A 14,324-nucleotide genomic window follows, 5' to 3' on the forward strand; every position below is an offset into this window, starting at 1 on the left:
GAGATTCAGCCACACTGAGATTCAGCCACACTGAGATTCAGTAACACTGAGATTCAGTCACACTGAGGGAGGTTCAGTCACACTGAGATTCAGTCACACTGAGATTCAGTCACACTGAGATTCAGCCACACTGAGATTCAGTCACACTGAGATTCAGTTGCACTGAGATTCAGTCACACTGCGATTCAGTCACACTGAGATTCAGTAACGCTGAGGGAGATTCAGTCACACTGAGATTCAGTCACACAGAGATTCAGTCACGCTGAGGGAGGTTCAGTCACACTGAGATTCAGTCACACTGCGATTCAGTCACACTGAGATTCAGTAACGCTGAGGGAGATTCAGTCACACTGAGATTCAGTCACACTGAGGGAGATTCAGTCACACTGAGATTCAGTCACACTGAGATTCAGTCACACTGAGATTTAGTCACACTGTGATTCAGTCACACTGAGATTCAGTCACACTGAGATTCAGTCACACTGAGGGAGATTCAGTCACACTGAGATTCAGTCACACTGAGATTCAGTTACACTGAGATTCAGCCACACTGAGATTCAGTCACACTGTGATTCAGTCACACTGAGATTCAGTCACACTGAGGGAGATTCAGTCACACTGAGATTCAGTCACACTGAGATTCAGTTACACTGAGATTCAGCCACACTGAGATTCAGTCACACTGAGATACAGTAACGCTGAGGGAGATTCAGCCACACTGAGATACAGTCACACTGAGATTCAGTCACACTGAGGGAGATTCAGTCACACTGAGATTCAGTCACACGGAGATTCAGTAACGCTGAGGGAGATTCAGTCACACTGAGATTCAGTAACGCTGATGGAGATTCAGTCACACTGAGATTCAGTAACGCTGAGGGAGATTCAGTCACACTGAGATTCAGTAACACAAGGGAGATTCAGTCACACTGAGATTCAGTAACCCGGAGGGAGATTCAGTCATACTGAGATTCAGTAACGCTGAGGGAGATTCAGTCACACTGAGATTCAGTAACGCTGAGGGAGATTCAGTCGCACTGAGGGAGATTCAGTTACACTGAGATTCAGCCACACTGAGATTCAGTCACACTGAGATTCAGTTACACTGAGAATCAGCCACACTGAGATTCAGCCACACTGAGATTCAGTCACACTGAGATTCAGTCACACTGAGATTCAGCCACACTGAGATTCAGTCACACTGAGGGAGATTCAGTCACACTGAGATTCAGTCACACTGAGATTCAGTCACGTTGAGATTCAGTCACACTGAGGGAGATTCAGTCACACTGAGATTCAGTCACACTGAGATTCAGTCACACTGAGATTCAGTTACACTGAGATTCAGCCACACTGAGATTCAGCCACACTGAGATTCAGTAACACTGAGATTCAGTCACACTGAGGGAGATTCAGTCACACTGAGATTCAGTCACACTGAGATACAGTCACACTGAGATTCAGCCACACTGAGATTCAGTCACACTGAGATTCAGTCACACTGAGATTCAGTCACACTGCGATTCAGTCACACTGAGATTCAGTAACGCTGAGGGAGATTCAGTCACACTGAGATTCAGTCACACAGAGATTCAGTCACGCTGAGGGAGGTTCAGTCACACTGAGATTCAGTCACACTGCGATTCAGTCACACTGAGATTCAGTAACGCTGAGGGAGATTCAGTCACACTGAGATTCAGTCACACTGAGATTCAGCCACACTGAGATTCAGTCACACTGAGATTCAGTTACACTGAGATTCAGTCACACTGCGATTCAGTCACACTGAGATTCAGTAACGCTGAGGGAGATTCAGTCACACCGAGATTCAGTCACACAGAGATTCAGTCACGCTGAGGGAGGTTCAGTCACATTGAGATTCAGTCACACTGCGATTCAGTCACACTGAGATTCAGTAACGCTGAGGGAGATTCAGTCACACTGAGATTCAGTCACACTGAGGGAGATTCAGTCACACTGAGATTCAGTCACACTGAGATTCAGTCACACTGAGATTTAGTCACACTGCGATTCAGTCACATTGAGATTTAGTAACGCTGAGTGAGATTCAGTCACACTGAGATTCAGTCACACTGTGATTCAGTCACACTGAGATTCAGTCACACTGAGGGAGATTCAGTCACACTGAGATTCAGTCACACTGAGATTCAGTTACACTGAGATTCAGCCACACTGAGATTCAGTCACACTGAGATACAGTAATGCTGAGGGAGATTCAGCCACACTGAGATACAGTCACTCTGAGATTCAGTCACACTGAGGGAGATACAGTCACACTGAGATTCAGTCACACTGAGATTCAGTAACGCTGAGGGAGATTCAGTCACACTGAGATTCAGTAACGCTGATGGAGATTCAGTCACACTGAGATTCAGTAACGCTGAGGGAGATTCAGTCACACTGAGATTCAGTAACACAAGGGAGATTCAGTCACACTGAGATTCAGTAACCCGGAGGGAGATTCAGTCATACTGAGATTCAGTAACGCTGAGGGAGATTCTGTCACACTGAGATTCAGTAACGCTGAGGGAGATTCAGTCACACTGAGGGAGATTCAGTTACACTGAGATTCAGCCACACTGAGATTCAGTCACACTGCGATTCAGTCACACTGAGATTCAGTTACACTGAGATTCAGCCACACTGAGATTCAGCCACACTGAGATTCAGTCACACTGAGATTCAGTCACACTGAGATTCAGCCACACTGAGATTCAGTCACACTGAGGGAGATTCAGTCACACTGAGATTCAGTCACACTGAGATTCAGTCACATTGAGATTCAGTCACACTGAGGGAGATTCAGTCACACTGAGATTCAGTCACACTGAGATTCAGTCACACTGAGATTCAGTCACACTGAGATTCAGTCACACTGAGATTCAGTCACACTGAGATTCAGTTACACTGAGATTCAGCCACACTGAGATTCAGCCACACTGAGATTCAGTAACACTGAGATTCAGTCACACTGAGGGAGATTCAGTCACACTGAGATTCAGTCACACTGAGATTCAGTCACACTGAGATTCAGCCACACTGAGATTCAGTCACACTGAGATTCAGTGACACTGAGATTCAGTCACACTGCGATTCAGTCACACTGAGATTCAGTAACGCTGAGGGAGATTCAGTCACACTGAGATTCAGTCACACAGAGATTCAGTCACGCTGAGGGAGGTTCAGTCACACTGAGGTTCAGTCACACTGCGATTCAGTCACACTGCGATTCAGTAACGCTGAGGGAGATTCAGTCACACTGAGATTCAGTCACACTGAGGGAGATTCAGTCACACTGAGATTCAGTCACACTGAGATTCAGTCACACTGAGATTTAGTCACACTGCGATTCAGTCACATTGAGATTTAGTAACGCTGAGTGAGATTCAATCACACTAAGATACAGTCACTCTGTGATTCAGTCACACTGAGATTCAGTCACACTGAGGGAGATTCAGTCACACTGCGATTCAGTCACACTGAGATTCAGTTACACTGAGATTCAGCCACACTGAGATTCAGTCACACTGAGATACAGTAACGCTGAGGGAGATTCAGCCACACTGAGATACAGTCAAACTGAGATTCAGTCACACTGAGGGAGATTCAGTCACACTGAGATTCAGTCACACTGAGATTCAGTAACGCTGAGGGAGATTCAGTCACACTGAGATTCAGTAACGCTGATGGAGATTCAGTCACACTGAGATTCAGTAACGCTGAGGGAGATTCAGTCACACTGAGATTCAGTAACACAAGGGAGATTCAGTCACACTGAGATTCAGTAACCCGGAGGGAGATTCAGTCATACTGAGATTCAGTAACGCTGAGGGAGATTCAGTCACACTGAGATTCAGTAACGCTGAGGGAGATTCAGTCGCACTGAGGGAGATTCAGTTACACTGAGATTCAGCAACACTGAGATTCAGTCACACTGCGATTCAGTCACACTGAGATTCAGTTACACTGAGATTCAGCCACACTGAGATTCAGCCACACTGAGATTCAGTCACACTGAGATTCAGTCACACTGAGATTCAGCCACACTGAGATTCAGTCACACTGAGGGAGATTCAGTCACAGTGAGATTCAGTCACACTGAGATTCAGTCACATTGAGATTCAGTCACACTGAGGGAGATTCAGTCACACTGAGATTCAGTCACACTGAGATTCAGTCACACTGAGATTCAGTCACACTGAGATTCAGTTACACTGAGATTCAGCCACACTGAGATTCAGTAACACTGAGATTCAGTCACACTGAGGGAGATTCAGTCACACTGAGATTCAGTCACACTGAGATTCAGTCACACTGAGATTCAGCCACACTGAGATTCAGTCACACTGAGATTCAGTGACACTGAGATTCAGTCACACTGCGATTCAGTCACACTGAGATTCAGTAACGCTGAGGGAGATTCAGTCACACTGAGATTCAGTCACACAGAGATTCAGTCACGCTGAGGGAGGTTCAGTCACACTGAGATTCAGTCACACTGAGATTTAGTCACACTGCGATTCAGTCACATTGAGATTTAGTAACGCTGAGTGAGATTCAGTCACACTGAGATTCAGTCACACTGTGATTCAGTCACACTGAGATTCAGTCACACTGAGGGAGATTCAGTCACACTGCGATTCAGTTACACTGAGATTCAGCCACACTGAGATACAGTCACACTGAGATTCAGTCACACTGAGGGAGATTCAGTCACACTGAGATTCAGTCACACTGAGATTCAGTAACGCTGAGGGAGATTCAGTCACACTGAGATTCAGTAACGCTGATGGAGATTCAGTCACACTGAGATTCAGTAACGCTGAGGGAGATTCAGTCACACTGAGATTCAGTAACACAAGAGAAATTCAGTCACACTGAGATTCAGTAACCCGGAGGGAGATTCAGTCACACTGAGATTCAGTAACGCTGAGGGAGATTCAGTCACACTGAGATTCAGTAACGCTGAGGGAGATTCAGTCACACTGAGATTCAGTAACCCGGAGGGAGATTCAGTCTCACTGATATTCAGTAACGCTGAGGGAGATTCAGTCACACTGAGATTCGGTCACACTGAGATTCAGTATCACTGAGATTCAGCAACACTGAGATTCAGTCACACTGAGATTCAGTAACGCTGAGGGAAATTCAGTCACACTGCGATTCAGTAACCCGGAGGGAGATTCAGTCACACTGAGATTCAGTAACGCTGAGGGAGATTCAGTCACACTGAGATTCAGTAACCCGGAGGGAGATTCAGTCACACTGAGATTCAGTCGCACTGAGATTCAGTTACACTGAGATTCAGCCACACTGTAACACTGAGATTCAGTCACACTGTGATTCAGTCACACTGAGGGAGATTCAGTCACACTGAGATTCCGTCACACTGAGAGTCAGTCACACTGAGATTCAGTCACACTGAGATTCAGTATCACTGAGATTCAGTAACACTGAGGGAGATTCAGTCACACTGAGATTCAGTAACCCGGAGGGAGATTCAGTCACACTGAGATTCAGTAACGCTGAGGGAGATTCAGTTACACTGAGATTCAGCCACACTGTAACACTGAGATTCAGTCACACTGTGATTCAGTCACACTGAGGGAGATTCAGTCACACTGAGATTCCGTCACACTGAGAGTCAGTCACACTGAGATTCAGTCACACTGAGATTCAGTATCACTGAGATTCAGTAACACTGAGGGAGATTCAGTCACACTGAGATTCAGTCACACAGAGATTCAGTCACACTGAGATTCAGTAACGCTGAGGGAGATTCAGTCACACTGAGATTCAGTCACACAGAGATTCAGTCATACTGCGATTCAGTCACACTGAGATTCAGTCACACTGCGATTCAGTCACACTGAGATTCAGTAACGCTGAGGGAGATTCAGTCACACTGAGATTCAGTCACACAGAGATTCAGTCACACTGAGGGAGATTCAGTCACACTGAGATTTAGTCACACTGCGATTCAGTCACATTGAGATTCAGTAACGCTGAGGGAGATTCAGTCACACTGAGATTCAGTCACACTGTGATTCAGTCACACTGAGATTCAGTCACACACAGGGAGATTCAGTCACACTGAGATTCAGTCACACTGAGATTCAGTTACACTGAGATTCAGTCACACTGAGGGAGATTCAGTCACACTGAGATTCAGTTACACTGAGATTCAGCCACACCGAGATTCAGCCACACTGAGATTCAGTAACACTGAGATTCAGTCACACTGAGATTCAGTAACACTGAGATTCAGTCACACTGAGGGAGATTCAGTCACACTGAGGGAGATTCAGTTACACTGAGATTCAGCCACACCGAGATTCAGTCACACTGCGATTCAGTCACACTGAGATTCAGTCACACTGAGGGAGATTCAGTTACACTGAGATTCAGCCACACTGAGATTCAGTCACACTGCGATTCAGTCACACTGAGATTCAGTCACACTGAGGGAGATTCAGTTACACTGAGATTCAGCCACACTAAGATTCAGCCACACTGAGATTCAGTTACACTGAGATTCAGCCACACTGAGATTCAGCCACACTGAGATTCAGTCACACTGAGATTCAGTCACACTGAGATTCAGCCACACTGAGATTCAGTCACACTGAGGGAGATTCAGTCACACTGAGATTCAGTCACACTGAGATTCAATCACATTGAGATTCAGTCACACTGAGGGCGATTCAGCCACACTGAGATTCAGTCACACTGAGATTCAGCCACACTGAGGGAGATTCAGTCACACTGAGATTCAGTTACACTGAGATTCAGCCACACTGAGATTCAGCCACACTGAGATTCAGCCACACTGAGATTCAGCAACACTGAGATTCAGTCACACTGAGGGAGATTCAGTCGCACTGAGGGAGATTCAGTTACACTGAGATTCAGCCACACTGAGATTCAGTCACACTGCAATTCAGTCACACTGAGATTCAGTCACACTGAGAGAGATTCAGTTACACTGAGAGTCAGCCACACTGAGATTCAGTCACACTGAGATTCAGTTACACTGAGATTCAGCCACACTGAGATTCAGCCACACTGAGATTCAGTCACACTGAGATTCAGTCACACTGAGATTCAGCCACACTGAGATTCAGTCACACTGAGGGAGATTCAGTCACACTGAGATTCAGTCACACTGAGATTCAGTCACATTGAGATTCAGTCACACTGAGGGAGATTCAGTCACACTGAGATTCAGTCACACTGAGATTCAGTAACACTGAGATTCAGTCACACTGAGGGAGATTCAGTCACACTGAGTTTTAGTCACACTGAGATTCAGTCACACTGAGATTTAGTCACACTGCGATTCAGTCACATTGAGATTTAGTAACGCTGAGTGAGATTCAGTCACACTGAGATTCAGTCACACTGTGATTCAGTCACACTGAGATTCAGTCACACTGAGGGAGATTCAGTCACACTGAGATTCAGTCACACTAAGATTCAGTTACACTGAGATTCAGCCACACTGAGATTCAGTCACACTGAGATACAGTAACGCTGAGGGAGATTCAGCCACACTGAGATACAGTCACACTGAGATTCAGTCACACTGAGGGAGATTCAGTCACACTGAGATTCAGTCACACTGAGATTCAGTAACGCTGAGGGAGATTCAGTCACACTGAGATTCAGTAACGCTGATGGAGATTCAGTCACACTGAGATTCAGTAACGCTGAGGGAGATTCAGTCACACTGAGATTCAGTAACACAAGGGAGATTCAGTCACACTGAGATTCAGTAACCCGGAGGGAGATTCAGTCATACTGAGATTCAGTAACGCTGAGGGAGATTCAGTCACACTGAGATTCAGTAACGCTGAGGGAGATTCAGTCGCACTGAGGGAGATTCAGTTACACTGAGATTCAGCCACACTGAGATTCAGTCACACTGCGATTCAGTCACACTGAGATTCAGTCACACTGAGGGAGATTCAGTTACACTGAGAGTCAGCCACACTGAGATTCAGTCACACTGAGATTCAGTTACACTGAGATTCAGCCACACTGAGATTCAGCCACACTGAGATTCAGTCACACTGAGATTCAGTCACACTGAGATTCAGCCACACTGAGATTCAGTCACACTGAGGGAGATTCAGTCACACTGAGATTCAGTCACACTGAGATTCAGTCACATTGAGATTCAGTCACACTGAGGGAGATTCAGTCACACTGAGATTCAGTCACACTGAGATTCAGTCACACTGAGATTCAGTCACACTGAGATTCAGTTACACTGAGATTCAGCCACACTGAGATTCAGCCACACTGAGATTCAGTAACACTGAGATTCAGTCACACTGAGGGAGATTCAGTCACACTGAGATTCAGTCACACTGAGATTCAGTCACACTGAGATTCAGCCACACTGAGATTCAGTCACACTGAGATTCAGTTACACTGAGATTCAGTCACACTGCGATTCAGTCACACTGAGATTCAGTAACGGCTGAGGGAGATTCAGTCACACTGAGATTCAGTCACACAGAGATTCAGTCACGCTGAGGGAGGTTCAGTCACACTGAGATTCAGTCACACTGCGATTCAGTCACACTGAGATTCAGTAACGCTGAGGGAGATTCAGTCACACTGAGATTCAGTCACACTGAGATTCAGCCACACTGAGATTCAGTCACACTGAGATTCAGTTACACTGAGATTCAGTCACACTGCGATTCAGTCACACTGAGATTCAGTAACGCTGAGGGAGATTCAGTCACACTGAGATTCAGTCACACAGAGATTCAGTAACGCTGAGGGAGATTCAGTCACACTGAGATTCAGTAACGCTGAGGGAGATTCAGTCGCACTGAGGGAGATTCAGTTACACTGAGATTCAGCCACACTGAGATTCAGTCACACTGCGATTCAGTCACACTGAGATTCAGTCACACTGAGGGAGATTCAGTTACACTGAGAGTCAGCCACACTGAGATTCAGTCACACTGAGATTCAGTTACACTGAGATTCAGCCACACTGAGATTCAGCCACACTGAGATTCAGTCACACTGAGATTCAGTCACACTGAGATTCAGTCACACTGAGGGAGATTCAGTCACACTGAGATTCAGTCACACTGAGATTCAGTCACACTGAGATTTAGTCACACTGAGGGAGATTCAGTCACACTGAGATTCAGTCACACTGAGATTCAGTCACACTGAGATTCAGCCACACTGAGATTCAGTCACACTGAGATTCAGTTACACTGAGATTCAGTCACACTGCGATTCAGTCACACTGAGATTCAGTAACGCTGAGGGAGATTCAGTCACACTGAGATTCAGTCACACAGAGATTCAGTCACGCTGAGGGAGATTCAGTCACACTGAGATTCAGTCACACTGAGGGAGATTCAGTCACACTGAGGTTCAGTAACGCTGAGGGCGATTCAGTCACACTGAGATTCAGTCACACTGAGATTCAGTCACACTGAGATACAGTAACGCTGAGGAAGATTCAGTCACACTGAGATTCAGTCACACTGAGGTTCAGTAACGCTGAGGGAGATTCAGTCACACTGAGATTCAGTAATGCTGAGGGAGATTCAGTCACACTGAGATTCAGTCACACTGAGATTCAGTCACACTGAGATTCAGTAATGCTGAGGGAGATTCAGTCACACTGAGATTCAGTCACACTGAGATTCAGTCACACTGAGATTCAGTAACGCTGAGGGAGATTCAGTCACACTGAGATTCAGTCACACTGAGATTCAGTCACACTGAGATTCAGTCACACTGAGATTCAGTCACACTGAGATTCAGTCACACTGAGATTCAGTCACACTGAGATTCAGTAATGCTGAGGGAGATTCAGTCACACTGCGATTCAGTCACACTGAGATTCAGTCACACTGAGATTCTGTCACACTGAGATTCAGTAACGCTGAGGGCGATTCAGTCACGCTGAGATTCAGTCACACTGAGATTCAGTCACACTGAGATTCAGTCACACTGAGATTCAGTAACGCTGAGGGAGATTCAGTCACACTGAGATTCAGTCACACTGAGATTCAGTCACACTGAGATTCAGTCACACTGAGATTCAGTAACGCTGAGGGAGATTCAGTCACACTGAGATTCAGTCACACTGAGATTCAGTAACGCTGAGGGGGATTCAGTGACACTGAGATTCAGTCACACTGAGATTCAGTCACACTGAGGGAGATTCAGTTACACTGAGATTCAGCCACACTGAGCTTCAGTCACACTGCGATTCAGTAACGCTGAGGGAGATTCAGTCACACTGAGATTCCGGAACGCTGAGGAAGATTCAGTCACACTGAGATTCAGTAACCCGGAGGGAGATTCAGTCATACTGAGATTCAGTCGCACTGAGATTCAGTTACACAGAGATTCAGCCACACTGAGATTCAGTCACACTGCGATTCAGTCACACTGAGATTCAGTCACACTGAGGGAGATTCAGTTACACTGAGATTCAGCCACACTGAGATTCAGTCACACTGAGATTCAGTTACACTGAGATTCAGCCACACTGAGATTCAGCCACACTGAGATTCAGTCACACTGAGAATCAGTCACACTGAGATTCAGCCACACTGAGATTCAGTCACACTGAGATTCAGTCACACTGAGATTCAGCCACACTGAGATTCAGTCACACTGAGATTCAGTAACACTGAGATTCAGCCACACTGAGATTCAGCCACACTGAGATTCAGTAACACTAAGATTCAGTCACACTGAGGGAGATTCAGTCACACTGAGATTCAGCCACACTGAGATTCAGCCACACTGAGATTCAGTAACACTGAGATTCAGTCACACTGAGGGAGATTCAGTCACACTGAGATTCAGTCACACTGAGATTCAGTCACATTGAGATTCAGTCACACTGAGGGAGATTCAGTCACACTGAGATTCAGTCACACTGAGATTCAGTCACATTGAGATTCAGTCACACTGAGGGAGATTCAGTCACACTGAGATTCAGCCACACTGAGATTCAGCCACACTGAGATTCAGTAACACTGAGATTCAGTCACACTGAGATTCAGTCACACTGAGATTCAGTTACACTGAGATTCAGCCACACTGAGATTCAGCCACACTGAGATTCAGCCACACTGAGATTCAGTCACACTGAGATTCAGTAACACTGAGATTCAGTCACACTGAGGGAGATTCAGTCGCACTGAGGGAGATTCAGTTACACTGAGATTCAGCCACACTGAGATTCAGCCACACTGAGATTCAGCCACACTGAGATTCAGTCACACTGAGGGAGATTCAGTCACACTGAGATTCAGTCACACTGAGATTCAGACACATTGAGATTCAGTCACACTGAGGGAGATTCAGTCAAACTGAGATTCAGTCACACTGAGATTCAGTTACACTGAGATTCAGCCACACTGAGATTCAGCCACACTGAGATTCAGTCACACTGAGATTCAGTCACACTGAGATTCAGCCACACTGAGATTCAGTCACACTGAGGGAGATTCAGTCACACTGAGATTCAGTCACACTGAGATTCAGTCACACTGAGATTCAGCCACACTGAGATTCAGTCACACTGTGATTCAGTTACACTGAGATTCAGTCACACTGCGATTCAGTCACACTGAGATTCAGTAACGCTGAGGGAGATTCAGTCACACTGAGATTCAGTCACACAGAGATTCAGTCACGCTGAGGGAGGTTCAGTCACACTGAGATTCAGTCACACTGCGATTCAGTCACACTGAGATTCAGTAACGCTGAGGGAGATTCAGTCACACTGAGATTCAGTCACACTGAGGGAGATTCAGTCACACTGAGATTCAGTCACACTGAGATTCAGTCACACTGAGATTTAGTCACACTGTGATTCAGTCACACTGAGATTCAGTCACACTGAGATTCAGTCACACTGAGGGAGATTCAGTCACACTGAGATTCAGTCACACTGAGATTCAGTTACACTGAGATTCAGCCACACTGAGATTCAGTCACACTGTGATTCAGTCACACTGAGATTCAGTCACACTGAGGGAGATTCAGTCACACTGAGATTCAGTCACACTGAGATTCAGTTACACTGAGATTCAGCCACACTGAGATTCAGTCACACTGAGATACAGTAACGCTGAGGGAGATTCAGCCACACTGAGATACAGTCACACTGAGATTCAGTCACACTGAGGGAGATTCAGTCACACTGAGATTCAGTCACACTGAGATTCAGTAACGCTGAGGGAGATTCAGTCACACTGAGATTCAGTAACGCTGATGGAGATTCAGTCACACTGAGATTCAGTAACGCTGAGGGAGATTCAGTCACACTGAGATTCAGTAACACAAGGGAGATTCAGTCACACTGAGATTCAGTAACCCGGAGGGAGATTCAGTCATACTGAGATTCAGTAACGCTGAGGGAGATTCAGTCACACTGAGATTCAGTAACGCTGAGGGAGATTCAGTCGCACTGAGGGAGATTCAGTTACACTGAGATTCAGCCACACTGAGATTCAGTCACACTGAGATTCAGTTACACTGAGAATCAGCCACACTGAGATTCAGCCACACTGAGATTCAGTCACACTGAGATTCAGTCACACTGAGATTCAGCCACACTGAGATTCAGTCACACTGAGGGAGATTCAGTCACACTGAGATTCAGTCACACTGAGATTCAGTCACATTGAGATTCAGTCACACTGAGGGAGATTCAGTCACACTGAGATTCAGTCACACTGAGATTCAGTCACACTGAGATTCAGTTACACTGAGATTCAGCCACACTGAGATTCAGCCACACTGAGATTCAGTAACACTGAGATTCAGTCACACTGAGGGAGATTCAGTCACACTGAGATTCAGTCACACTGAGATACAGTCACACTGAGATTCAGCCACACTGAGATTCAGTCACACTGAGATTCAGTTACACTGAGATTCAGTCACACTGAGATTCAGTCACACTGAGATTCAGTAACGCTGAGGGAGATTCAGTCACACTGAGATTCAGTCACACAGAGATTCAGTCACGCTGAGGGAGGTTCAGTCACACTGAGATTCAGTCACACTGCGATTCAGTCACACTGAGATTCAGTAACGCTGAGGGAGATTCAGTCACACTGAGATTCAGTCACACTGAGATTCAGCCACACTGAGATTCAGTCACACTGAGATTCAGTTACACTGAGATTCAGTCACACTGCGATTCAGTCACACTGAGATTCAGTAACGCTGAGGGAGATTCAGTCACACCGAGATTCAGTCACACAGAGATTCAGTCACGCTGAGGGAGGTTCAGTCACACTGAGATTCAGTCACACTGCGATTCAGTCACACTGAGATTCAGTAACGCTGAGGGAGATTCAGTCACACTGAGATTCAGTCACACTGAGGGAGATTCAGTCACACTGAGATTCAGTCACACTGAGATTCAGTCACACTGAGATTTAGTCACACTGCGATTCAGTCACATTGAGATTTAGTAACGCTGAGTGAGATTCAGTCACACTGAGATTCAGTCACACTGTGATTCAGTCACACTGAGATTCAGTCACACTGAGGGAGATTCAGTCACACTGAGATTCAGTCACACTGAAATTCAGTTACACTGAGATTCAGCCACACTGAGATTCAGTCACACTGAGATACAGTAATGCTGAGGGAGATTCAGCCACACTGAGATACAGTCACTCTGAGATTCAGTCACACTGAGGGAGATACAGTCACACTGAGATTCAGTCACACTGAGATTCAGTAACGCTGAGGGAGATTCAGTCACACTGAGATTCAGTAACGCTGATGGAGATTCAGTCACACTGAGATTCAGTAACGCTGAGGGAGATTCAGTCACACTGAGATTCAGTAACACAAGGGAGATTCAGTCACACTGAGATTCAGTAACCCGGAGGGAGATTCAGTCATACTGAGATTCAGTAACGCTGAGGGAGATTCTGTCACACTGAGATTCAGTAACGCTGAGGGAGATTCAGTCACACTGAGGGAGATTCAGTTACACTGAGATTCAGCCACACTGAGATTCAGTCACACTGCGATTCAGTCACACTGAGATTCAGTTACACTGAGATTCAGCCACACTGAGATTCAGCCACACTGAGATTCAGTCACACTGAGATTCAGTCACACTGAGATTCAGCCACACTGAGATTCAGTCACACTGAGGGAGATTCAGTCACACTGAGATTCAGTCACACTGAGATTCAGTCACATTGAGATTCAGTCACACTGAGGGAGATTCAGTCACACTGAGATTCAGTCACACTGAGATTCAGTCACACTGA

At 45.9% G+C, this 14,324-nt stretch overlaps 1 protein-coding gene across 5 annotated transcripts in view; it reads right to left on the minus strand.

Moving 5' to 3' along the window:
* The window catches only part of LOC140408348 (PH and SEC7 domain-containing protein 1-like), a 613,055-nt gene that overhangs the window by 411,664 nt on the left and 187,067 nt on the right, over positions 1–14,324 (minus strand). The window lies entirely within an intron of this gene.

This window comes from Scyliorhinus torazame, chromosome 3, assembly GCF_047496885.1.
Source record: "Scyliorhinus torazame isolate Kashiwa2021f chromosome 3, sScyTor2.1, whole genome shotgun sequence".
Classification (NCBI taxonomy): Eukaryota; Metazoa; Chordata; class Chondrichthyes; order Carcharhiniformes; family Scyliorhinidae; genus Scyliorhinus; species Scyliorhinus torazame.